The sequence below is a fragment of the Bos javanicus genome, chromosome 6, assembly GCF_032452875.1.
Source record: "Bos javanicus breed banteng chromosome 6, ARS-OSU_banteng_1.0, whole genome shotgun sequence".
Taxonomy (NCBI): domain Eukaryota; kingdom Metazoa; phylum Chordata; class Mammalia; order Artiodactyla; family Bovidae; genus Bos; species Bos javanicus.
This window is the reverse complement of record NC_083873.1, coordinates 44,982,400-44,994,650: the sequence shown is the minus strand read 5'-3', so window position 1 is coordinate 44,994,650 and position 12,251 is coordinate 44,982,400. Positions and strand designations below refer to the sequence as shown.

Here is a 12,251-nt window from a genome sequence, read left to right as displayed (position 1 = left end):
ACTTTCCCATGGATTAGTAATACTGGATTTATGAAGGATGTTCATATTCCAAATGGGCTCCTAAATATCTTCCAGGATGCTGGAGAAATTCACATTTCACCTGTTCCAAGTTTTCACTGGTTATCATAAGAAATGGACTTCAGTCCATAGTCATGTATAACAATCCAATTTCAATGCCAACTTCCTTAACATAAGGCTGTGAATTAGAACCTCAAATTAGATTAGGTCTATAAGGCAATGGGGGTAATTGTTTCAGATACATAGCTGCTGCTGCTGCTGCTGCTGCTAAGTCACTTCAGTCGTGTCCGACTCTGTGCGACCCCATAGACGGCAGCCCACCAGGCTCCCCGTCCCTGGGATTCTCCAGGCAAGAACACTGGAGTGGGTTGCCATTTCCTTCTCCAATGCATGAAAGTGAAAAGTGAAAGTAAAGTTGCTCAGTCATATCCGACTCTTAGCGACCCCATGGACCGCAGCCCACCAGAGTCCTCCGTCCATGGGATTTTCCAGGCAAGAGTACTGGAGTGGGGTGCCATTGCCTTCTCCGTCAGATACATAGAGGGAACCCTTATTCTAGATAAATGCATTGAAGGCTAATTGAACCATTGTTTGGGGTTCCAGCCAGCCAGGTTTAATGAGCAGTGGAAGGATGCCATCTCAAAACCAGTTTTCAGAGAAGGAATGCAGACAGGGACCCCCTCCGGGATAAATCAGAAGAGCTGAGTATGATGCTCAGTGGGAAGAATGCCTGATGGATCTCACGGACCACTTTAGAGAGACGGAAACTTTTAGAAAGCACTTGGAGCTTTTGACCAGATAGAAAGCTGAGAGAGTGATTTTCCACACTCTCGCCTCCAAAAGATTTGCTCACAGGCAGTAAATTGGTCTTATACACCATAAAGGCAGAAAGTACTTTCAATTAGAAAGCTGCCAAAAAAACCCAAAAATCCAAAAACCCAACAGAACAAAACAAAACAAAAGCAAAACCTCTCCTTGGAGAAGTTAACCTGGAAATAAAACACCCCCTTTAAGTCTTTCCCCAGTAAGAAAACAGGTTCTGAGCAGGACTGACTGCCCAAAGTCGCACAGCTAATTAGGGTCAGGACTGAGGCAGGAGCCCCCAGCTATGACAGGGCATGGACAGGTCTGAAGGAGATAAAGAAAACCCTTTATAAGATAAAGAGTTGATCCAGAAAACATTTTGACAGCTTTTGGGTAAACTTCCTTTAGTCCCCCTGTAAAATGCATCAGTTTCTTTTTGTGCCTTCAATTCCCCATGCCCACTCTCACCATGTTCACTTTATACCCTACTTGCCATCACCTGGTGACTCAAACCTTCTGGGCTGAGGGTGGAGGCAGATGGGAGATAGAAGCCTTTTTGTTTTGCACAGTGACCCCTGCTAACTTTTCTTGAAAGCCAGTAAAAATACTCATTAGTTTTAATCTACTAATTATAAGCAAATGGGCCTTTTAACATTAGGAAATTCAGTATTTTTGTTTGCATTTATGATCATTGTCTATTTTCCATTTATTCCCATCTATTTGCAATAAATGCATTTTGGGGCCAACTTGGTTTATGCTGTTTCCCAGGAAAAAAAAAAAAAAGAAAAAAAGCAAACCCACAACCAACCAAACTGCTTATATAGCCGTCCCCATGGAGCCCAGTGCTTCCTAGGCATGAAATTGACTGACACACACAAAGGCAGCAGGTGCGGGGCCACATGCCACTTGCCGCTTTTTTTTTAGTGTGTGTTTATAATCAGTAAATGGCTGTGGATGTTTAAATGGTTGCCTAATACTGATAGAGTGCGGATGCCATTATAACTTGAACTTGTATTGCCACGCAGATGGTGGAAATAAACATCCAATTCCGCACACAGTTTTGTTTGCCTCTTACTTTTAAAAGATCGACTGAGCATCATGCATCCACAGTGCCAGCAGGGACTCTTGGATGGGTTGGGGTATAGGCGAGCAGGGCTGCTGTCAGATTCCAGATCAGCTTTTGTGTTGAGAGCCCCCAGGACTACAGATTCCTGGTGAGTGGGGGTTCATTGCAGCAGTGGGCCCCGCCCTGGAATTATCAGGCTCCAAATATCCCTTCCCATTCAAGACATGCCTCACACCCTTGCCCTTCTCTATCACAAAGCAATTCCATACCTCTGGAACTCTCATTGTACCTTCCTTTCCTCCTTTCTCTCTCTTAGACACCTTGAAAAGTGGGTGTTCAGTACAGTGGTGATGGCACCAGCTTCAATTTCACCCTCCTGGCATTCTCTGCTGGTCCTTCAAATTGCCTCTTTCCTGGGGGTCATCAGTCTACTTACTGCATGTTCCTTTCTCTGCATGTTGGAGAACCTTAGTAAATGTCCGTTGGTCCAATGATCAAATAACTTGTTCACACTATAGAAATAACCAAGAAGGTTTAATGGTGGTCTATTCCAGAAATAAATATTTAAACAAATGTTGAGTTTGGAATAAAGATAGAAATGAATCTCTGAGATCTTTTGCAAATCAGTGAGCAGAAAGAACTGGGTGTATGTGGAGAGCAGGGAAGATTTTGGAGTGCCTTGAGATTCCCTGGGGGGATAACCCACTCCTTGGGTAGTGGCTGAATCTGGGGAGACCAGGTAGCCCAGTTTTCTGGGGCAAAAGCACTGGCCCCAGATAGAAATGCTTGATGGATGATTCTTCTCTGCAGGGCCAAAGGAACTGCCTGACAAGTGAGGGCCACAGGGTTTATGCCAAAGGCCATTTCTAGCAGGTTTGGTCTGTTTCATTAATAACTCATGCAAAAGCCAAGCAGAACTCCCCCTTCCCCCAAACTGGCTTATTTTCCTCATACCAACCTCCTTTCTCTGAGTCAAATAATGCAGTAATCCTCCCCTTTTCTATAGAGTGCTTTCCAGATTACAAAATACTTTCACATACATGATGTTGTTTTTATCTTCTGTCAGTCCTGGGAGCAGGACCAGGCGTGATGATGATGTGTATTTTGCAGTTAAGCTCCAGAGAGGTTTGGTGATTTAGATGACTTGTCTGCCCTCCTTCCGAGGGGTATGAGGGTCTAGAAACCTAGGCATTCAGGGCTCTGACGCCCACCTTGCAGTTTTCTTGGGAACTTAGAACAAGGGTTAAGATCCTGTGCTTTAGAGCAGGGATAGGCAAACTTGTCCTGAAAAGGGCCAGGTAGTAAATATTTTAGGCTTTGGAAGCCATACGGCCTCCATTGCAACAACTCAAAAACTGCGGCAGACAATATGTAAATGAATGGGTATGGCTGGGTTCCATTAACACTTTATTTATGGACACTGAAATTTGAATTTCATATCATTTTATGAGTTGTGAAATATTCGTCTTCTTTTGACTTTGTTTTTCAATCACTTAAAAGTGTAAAAACTATTCTTAGCTCACAGCCACACAAAAATAGGAGGCTGGTTGTGTTTTTGCTCATGGGCCATGGTGCACTGACCTTCTTTTAGAGCTGGTTCTGGCATTTATTAAGCATACAATTTGGGGCGGATTACCTAAATAAGACTGCTGCTGCTGCTAAGTCACTTCAGTTGTGTCCGACTCTGTGCGACCCCATACATGGCCTCCCACCAGGCTCCCCCATCCCTGGGATTCTCCAGGCAAGAACACTGGAGTAGGTTGCCATTTCCTTGTCCAATGCATGAAAGTGAAAAGTGAAAGTTAAGTCGCTCAGTCGTGTCCGACTCTTAATGACCCCATGGACCGCAGCCTACCAGGCTCCTCCATCCATGGGAGTTTCCAGGCAAGAGTACTGGAGTGGGGTGCCATTGCCTTCTCCACTAAATAAGCCTAAGTGCCCTCAATGACAGGATTGGAAAAGTCATAGTGTTTTCTACCTGCAGGGACTGGAGGATAAAATGCAATAATTGTAAAGTGTTTAGCAAATCTCTTACATAGGTAGCCCTCAATGGATGGGAGGGTGTCATGATTCGATGACGCTAAATTCTAGGGAATCATTTGTCCTCCTGAAATACACCGATAAGAGATTCTGCTGTCTCTCAAACAACTTCAGCCTTTTCTGCACCTGGTCCTAGTGAAAAACTGTGAATTGAAGGGAAATCCAGATATACCTGGAGAAGGCAATGGCAACCCACTCCATTACTCTTGTCTGGAAAAATCCCATGGACCGAGGAGCCTGGTAGGCTGCAGTCCATGGGGTCGCTAGGAGTCGGACACGACTGAGCAACTTTACTTTCACTTTTCACTTTCATGCATTGGAGAAGTTAATGGCAACGCACTCCAGTGATCTTGCCTGGAGAATCCCAGGGACAGGGGAGCCTCGTGGGCTGCCGTCTATGGGGTCGCACAGAGTCGGACACTACTGAAGTGACTTAGCAGCAGCAGCCAGGTATACCCACAGGACAGAAGTACTTTTTTTAAGCCAAAGGTAAGCCTAAGACAAATATAGATAGTGTTTACATGTCTGAAAAGCGGAGACGTTACCCTGTCGACAAAGGTCTGTACAGTCAAGGCTATGGCCTTCCCAGCAGTCACATATGGTTGTAAGAGCTGGACTTTAAAGAAGGCAGAACGCCAAATAATTGATGCCTTCGAACCGTGGTGCTGGAGAAGACTCCTGAAAGTCCCTTGGACAGCAAGGAGATCAAGCCAGTCTATCTTCAGGGAGATCAACCCTGAATATTCACTGGAAAGAGTGATACTGAAGCGGAAGCTCCAGTATTTTGGTCCTCTGATGCTAACAGCCAACTCATTGGAAAAGTCTCTGACGCTGGGAAAGATTAAGGGCAGAAGGAGAAGAGGGCGTCAGGATGAGATGGCTGTATGGCATCACTGATGCAATGGACATGAACTTGGGCAAACTTTGGGAGATGGTGAGGGACAGAGAAGCCTGGTATCCATGGGGTTGCAAAGAGTCGGACATGATTGGGCAACTGAAGAACAACAACAAAGCCTTTAAAAAATAATAAGTTGTAGTGACAAGAAAGCCCCAAATGAAATGAACAGGCTGCATGTTTGGCCTGCTGACAAAATCAGGATAAGGATCTTCTGCCCACAGGCCTCAGTTTTTTCATCTGTAAAATGGGAATAATAACAACGATCTCTATCTCATAGGATGCAGGAGAAGATGAAATAGGATGATAGGTGTCAAAGGTATAGTATCATGCTTAGCCAAGGGTCAACAATCTTCCCGAGCAGGTGGTCTCCCTGTTCTGTCCCTCATAGGTGCCCCACCTCAAGCTTCGATTCTGAAGGGATCGGTGTTGATGTTGATGGTGGCAGTGGGGGAGGGGAGGGAAGTGTCTATTAGCCAAATATGCCCCTTTTATTCCTGAGCACTAAAGAGACTGAGATCTTCAGAAACCCTTTGCTCCAGGCACCCTGAGTATTCAGCCCCAGGCCTGAGGTCATGGTCTGTGGGGCTCCAGCATCACCACGGAGGCTGGGAGCATGATGGGCAGGAGACATCTGCAAGCACAGAAAGCAGCTAAGGAGCTGAATCCAGGAAAAAGCCCCAAGTCTGTCCACTCAGCATGTGCCAACCTGGCCTAGATTTGCTCAAATCTGGCTCCCTGCTCTCCTTGTTCAGAAGTAGAAGCTTGTGACTTGGCATCTGCTTCCAGAATCCTCCATAGACCAACCTTCTCAGATTACTGCTGCTCCCTCGAGGCAGGCAGGATGGATAAGAAGGTCAGAACAGGCCTCTTGGTACCCCAGAGACTGAATCGGGTGTCTGCCCTTTGGGGCCTGAAGTTCCCTGTTCATCAGCGGGAATCCCTGCGCTACCCAGAGGACTGCTGACACTCACACTGACCATGTTCAAGGTGACCCTACGTATCCTGTGGTGATGAATGGTGAGAATCATTAGAATGAAGCAGATGAAGCCCCAGCAGTTGCAAACAAGGATGGTCAGCCCTGTCTTTGGCTGACCCATCCAATAGCCTCGTTGTTAGCTGGTCAGCCTTTTGAGGCCCAGGAGCTGCTCTGCAGTGATGGGGGTATGGGAAGGCTCGGGGTGCCAGAGACTGAAGAAGGGCCACCTCTGCCTGGCCCATCCCTCACTCCTGAACCAGTCTCCTACCTCCTGACTCCCACTCAATCAGACAGTGGTCACAGTCTTGTATAGGCAGAGCTGGCACAAATTACAGCTCAACTGGCCTTTCAGTTCAGTGGGACTCCCCAGGGTACAGTCAGAAAGGGCAGAGGTCCCCATCTGACTGAGATTTACTGAACCTGCTAATTTCTTCTTAATATTTCTATTTATCTTCTAGAACCCTGACTTTAACTAGATATAATGGCATCCTCCCAATGGATTAAATTTCCCAGGCCACCTTGGAGTTAGGTGTAACCACCCAGAAAGGTTAGGCCAATGAGATGTAAGCTGAGTTACTCTGTGGGGTTGCTGAAAAGTTTCCTTAAAAAAGAAGTAATACACATGTCTATACTTTCTTGTTCCTAATACAGAATTTAGATGTGATGGCTGGAGCTTAAGCAACCAACTTGGACCATGAAGTAGGCTCATTAAGCCTAGTGGAGAATCTAGGTAGCAGGAATTTGAGCCTCTGATGATGAGAGCACCATAAAGCTTTCCCTAGGCTCCACACCTGCAGACAATTTTCATCAAAGGTAGAAAAATTGCTACCTTTTAAAACTGCTATTATTTTGAGTTCATTTGTTAACACACAGTCAAACCCAGTCTAAGCTGATACAAGACTCTGCTGTATGCTACTCCTTCAGGTAGTGGTGACAGCAGTGAGCACGGTACATGTGGTGCCCTCCTTGTATACGCACATTGTAGTGGAGAGAGAACCGCAAGTGAGGAAACACACAATAAATCCAGGAAATAATCAGTGATATTAAATAAAGAGTTATACTGAGTGAGACAAGGTTCTGAAACTGTCATGTGTATTAGCCAGTTTCATTTTCATGTCGATTCTATGAGGTAGGGGCTACTAATATTCCCACTGTACAGTGGCCTGTGTGAGGACACATGGCCAGGGAGTGGGAAGGGGCACATGAATCCTAGCATTTAGCCTCCAGAAACCACACCTGATAGGCTAGAGAGAGACCAGGATTCAGCTGGCATTGGGCCATCTGACTCCTGTCCAGTAGTCTTGTACATCAAATGCTGTGAGTCTCAGCATGGTGGTTCTGGAGCATGAGACCTCTTAAGCTACCAGGAGGAAACTGCATGACCTTTCTGATCTGAGTTATGCTACCTCTTTTCTATTGCATCTTACTGGTTACAGATGAGTTACAAATACTGGGGCCCAGATATAGAAGAAGGGGACACAGATCTCTACTTTTATATGTAGGAGTGTCAGAATCTGTGGACATGTTTAAAACCATCACACATATCAATAAGGCATGCACTCAGTAATGGCCACTCTGACTGGGGAGGGCCCTGGGAAGAAAGTAGAGCACAGATGTGATGACTGGAGCTCAAGCAATCATCTTGGACCATGAAGATTCCACCAAGAGACACCAGGCAACAAGAGCATAGCACAGACAATAGGGACCGTGGCTGGGATCTGAGAAGTTGAGGAGGGAGGAGGCCTTTGTGCTGCCCTGGGAATCAGTTTCAGTGTTCAGTGCTGACAAAGTTCCAACCCTCTCCTGAGAATTCCAGGAGCTGCCAACCATTGCACCAGCAGATCTGGGAAGAACTGAGTGGCTATAACCAAGAACAGAGTGTCTATGCCAGATGAGGGTCAGCCCTGGAGGTCTTGCCAGTCCCCAGATAAGCAACACCATTTATAGATGAGCTGGTGGGAATGTCAATGGACTCTCTTGAACACTGACATCTTGGAAGAGGTGGTTTAGGGCTTCCCTGGTGGCTCAGAGGTTAAAGCGTCTGCCTCCAATGTGGGAGACCCAGGTTCGATCCCTGGGTTGGGAAGATCCCCTGGAGAAGGAAATGGTAACCCACTACAGTACTCTTGCCTGGAGAATCCCATGGACGGAGAAGCCTGGTAGGGTACAGTCCATGGGGTTGCAAAGAGTCGGACACGACTGAGTGATTTCACTTTCACTTTCACTTTATTTTTACAGGAATCAGCATCAAATTCAGGAGAACCTACAAACAGAGGTTCCTGGAGGGTCCCCAAAGCTGTGGCATTGCTGAGGTTTGGGGAGTATGAACCAGTGCAACAGAAACTTGAGGCTAAAATCTTCCAAATTCTCCCACTTTATCACCCCCACCTCCCTCAGACCACCTGGAAGACAATAGGTCACTGGCCCCAAGACCATCACTGAAAGGTTCAAGGAATAGCAAAACATAGAAATGAATATATATCACATGTATCATATATGTCATATATTATATGAACATATTGGCTTTTCTGGTGGCTCAGATGGTAAAGAGTGTGTCTGCAATTCAGGAGAGGCAAGAAACACAGGTTTGATCCCTGGGTCAGGAAGATCCCCTGGAGAAGGGAATGGCTACCCACTCCAGTATTCTTGCCTGGAGAATTCTGTGGACAGAGAAGCCTGGTGGGTTACAGTCCATGGGACTGTGAAGAGTGGGTGGGACACAACTGAGCAGCTAAACCACTATCACCACAGAGGTGGATACTGAAATTCAGAAAAACGTCACAAAGCAAGTGGCAAGGACAAGTCAGAAAGCCAGACCTGCCTGGTTTGGAGTCTTATTTTCTTCCCCCACCTTATCCTAACCTTCACATCTCGATGAGATGGAGGGAAAATTAGGCTGGGACATGCTTTGAGATCCTCAAGTGACAGCAGATAAATCTCTGCAGCTGCCGTGAGTCATTTGAGAGTCAGCTCGGCCAGGTTCAAGGACACATCCTACAGGAGGGGGCCTTCTCAGTGCTCAGCACGTACTGGGCATTGCCCTGGAGGCCCAGTGGGTGTTCCACCCAGACACCGCCCAGACCAGCTGCAACTTGGGGCAGCTGGGCTCTGGGGATCGAAGGAAATGCCTATAGAATTATTCCCAGAAAAAGGAGAACAACAAAAAATGTGGTTTATTAGTGGGGAAAAGGTGGGGAGGAGTCTGAAACTAAAGGAAGGATTTGGGTTTTCATGAAAGACTTCTATCCCCTGCCTCTCATTCTCCAACTGGCTTTGACTGAAAACAAAATATCATATTTTCATATGTTGAAGAAATAGTTTATCCCCAACAACATCTTCCCAGGTGGCACTAATGGTAAAGAAACCACTTGCCAACACAGGAGACGCAAGAGATGCAGGACATAAGAGATGTGGGTTTGATCCCTGGGTCGGAAAGATCCCTGGAGAAGGAAATGGCAATCCACTCCAGTATTCTTGCTTGGAGAATTCCATGGGCAGGGGAGCCTGGTGGGCTACAGTCCATTGGGCTGCAAAGAGTCAGACTCAACCGAGCAACTAACACACACAACAGCATCTTGCTGTTGAAGAAGGAATGAATCTAGTTGGCCAATTACCATCAATATTGCTTTTTTTTTTTTTTTTTTGCCTAATACCAACTGTGAGCCAAGCACTGTGGTAGAAACAAGAGAATCACAGGATCATAAAATCAGAAGCAAGCTAGAGACTTTTTAGCACAAGAGCAAAAGGCATTTTCCTGATAACAGGAGTTGCAGAAGTATTTTAATGAAAGCCCATGCTACATAGCCATCCTCAAAAGGTTTGCAAGCTTCCTTACCCTTTGTGCTAGGGTTTTACTTTTGAAATAAAAGCTGATCTCATGGGAGAGGCCATAAAGGCAAAATTGCAGTTTAGGCATTTTTTTTTTTAAAGCAAGAAGAATGTTTGGAAAGGAAATCCTGAGTGATGACATTTGGCCAACCCTGGAAAAGAAGCAAACAAGCCCCAGCCTCCCTCTCCACCCCTTCTGCCCCAACCACTCAAAAACCAAATAGCCCCAGACCTGGAGCGCAGGCTTAGGGCTCATGCTGTGGTTTGTGTGTGGTGGGCCCAACTGTACATACTGTTCCCTGCACATCACAGGGACATTTATGCTTGCAAGTGAAGTGGAACAGTCATGGATCATGGCTGTGACAAGCTAGGAGCTAGCATCCCTGAGTTCTTCCGATTGCAACCACTTTTCGTACTTCATAGTCCTATAAAGTTAAAGAAATGAAAGGCCACATTAGAAAAGGAAGGCGCAGTCTCTGTTTCTCATCTTGCTCATCCCTCCCACCCTTCGTGGGGAGCCGTTAGATCAGATGGCTGTTCTATCCTTCACGGGTTGACTGGATCTTGTGACCCACATGGGGATGTTTAGTCAAGCAGAGGGTTGCCCTGAGTTGCTGGAAATTTGGGAGGCTGGGGTCACATGCTTTTGTACAAGTGGCTAAAAGTGCTTTACAGAGACAGGAAGGACATCTCCATGATCTCATGCAATGGTTCTTTGTCCTGGCTGCCCATTAGGAGTGAGTATCAGTGTCACTAGGACCTACTCCAGACCCAGTGATTCAAATCTTTAAGGACTGGCTTGGATTCCTGGAATTTCTTAAAATCTTCTCAGGTGTTTCTGAACCATGAAGGTGCCAAGAATTTGGGGTTCACCACCAGGGAGACCTGGGTTTGAAACTCAATTTTACTGATAGCTTTGGAGGGGGCAGTCTTTGTGGAAGTTTCTGAAACTCTTTGAGACTCTTTTCTCAGCTACAAAATGGGAGAAAATAGTAACCACCTTTTATGGTTGAGAGGGTTAAATAAGACAAAATATGATAGTATTTGACTCATGGTGAGTGCTCAATGGTTGTTTTTCATATTCTTGTCAGGGTTGTTAATCATTACCAGATGCTTGTGGACTCTGGGTGCATGCTCTGCCTCACAGTAGCCTCCTCCATGTTCTGTGGGCTGTTTGAAGGTACGAGGACCTGTCTTCTCCCACTCCTGTTACCATAACCACTGTGGCACTTGCATCACTGCTGGCCTTAAGTGGTTTGTAGCTCTTGTCATCACGGACCTCCATATACCTCTTTCCAAATAACCAGCCCCCCTCCTCTCTACAACTGCCTAGTGTGAAGTGGATGATCAGTGGTGTTTGATTTCAAGTTCCCTCTCACATCCAGGCCATGTTGTTTGAGTTGTGCATCAACTGATGGAAGGGAGTTCCATCAATTGATGGAAGTAAGCTGTGGGGAGAGAGACATTCACTCTCCTCTTTTCTTTCTCATGAGCAAATCATACCACCATGAAACAACTGAACTATGTTAGAGAGAGGGAGCATCGTTGGCTAGTATTATCTGGTGGTAGGAAAAAGCCAGTTTTCCAAATTCATGATATGATGTTGCCAAAATACGTTACTGTCTCCACTGAACTATGGACACAAAAAGAACAGGGATTGCCAAGGGTGGTGGTGGGTTGAAAGTGAAAGTGTTAGTCGCTCAGTCGTGTCCAACTCTTTGCGACCCCAGGGACCACCAGGTTCCTCTGTCCATGGGATTCTCCAGGCAAGAATACTGGAGTGGGTTGCCATACCCTTCTCCAGGGGACCTTCCCAACCTAGGGACTGAACCCAGGTCTCCTGCATTGCAGGCAAATTCGTTACCATCTGAGCCACTGGGGAAACTGGTGGTCTGTTGAGGGAAGATGAATAAGCAGGGCACTAAGGATTTTCGGGACAATGAACAATACTATCTATGATATTATAATGATGAGGACGTGTCATTATACATTTGTCCAAACCCAGAGAATGTACAACATCAAGAGTGAACCCTTAAGTAAACTATGGACTTTGGATGATTATAATGGCAATGTAGGCTTATCCTTGGTAAAAAGTGGACCGTTCTGATAAATGATGTTGCTCATGGGGAGGCTATATGTACGAGGAGTCAGGGGGTATGTAGGGAATCTCTTCACCTTCCTCTCAATTTTGTTGTAAACCTAAAATTGCTCTGAAAAAGTTATGTTAAAGAAAAATTGAAAAAAAAAAAAAGGCTTTGCTGAATGAGAATAGTTTCTGAAACCAATGACAAGCCCCCGATGAAAAATCACCCCTATTTATTGCAGGTCCAAATAGCTTGGCTCCGATCAGGGGGCTGGCATGGCCTGTGAAGCACAGCTGTGAGATCAATTTGGGTATGAGTTTATTAGCCATGAGTCAAGCTTGGAAGGGTATCTTTGGGGAAAAGGGGTCTTGGGCAGGGGACGCAAGCTACTGTGAATAATCCTGACAGCACATGCGTTGCTGGGGAAGATTTAACAGCCTCAGCTGTGCCGTGTCAGTTAGCCAGTTCAACAGAGCCTCGGCAGATAAGAAACAATGACCCAGGGCCAGGGCCAGAGCCAGCCAGCTCCCAGCCCGA

General features: G+C 46.1%; 1 non-coding gene across 1 annotated transcript; it reads left to right on the top strand.

Annotated features, from left to right (window-relative positions):
* Window positions 1–7,816: 7,816 nt before the first annotated feature.
* On the top strand, window positions 7,817–7,888 carry TRNAW-CCA (transfer RNA tryptophan (anticodon CCA)). The gene has a single exon. It is a non-coding gene; the product is annotated as a tRNA-Trp (tRNA).
* Window positions 7,889–12,251: the final 4,363 nt, after the last annotated feature.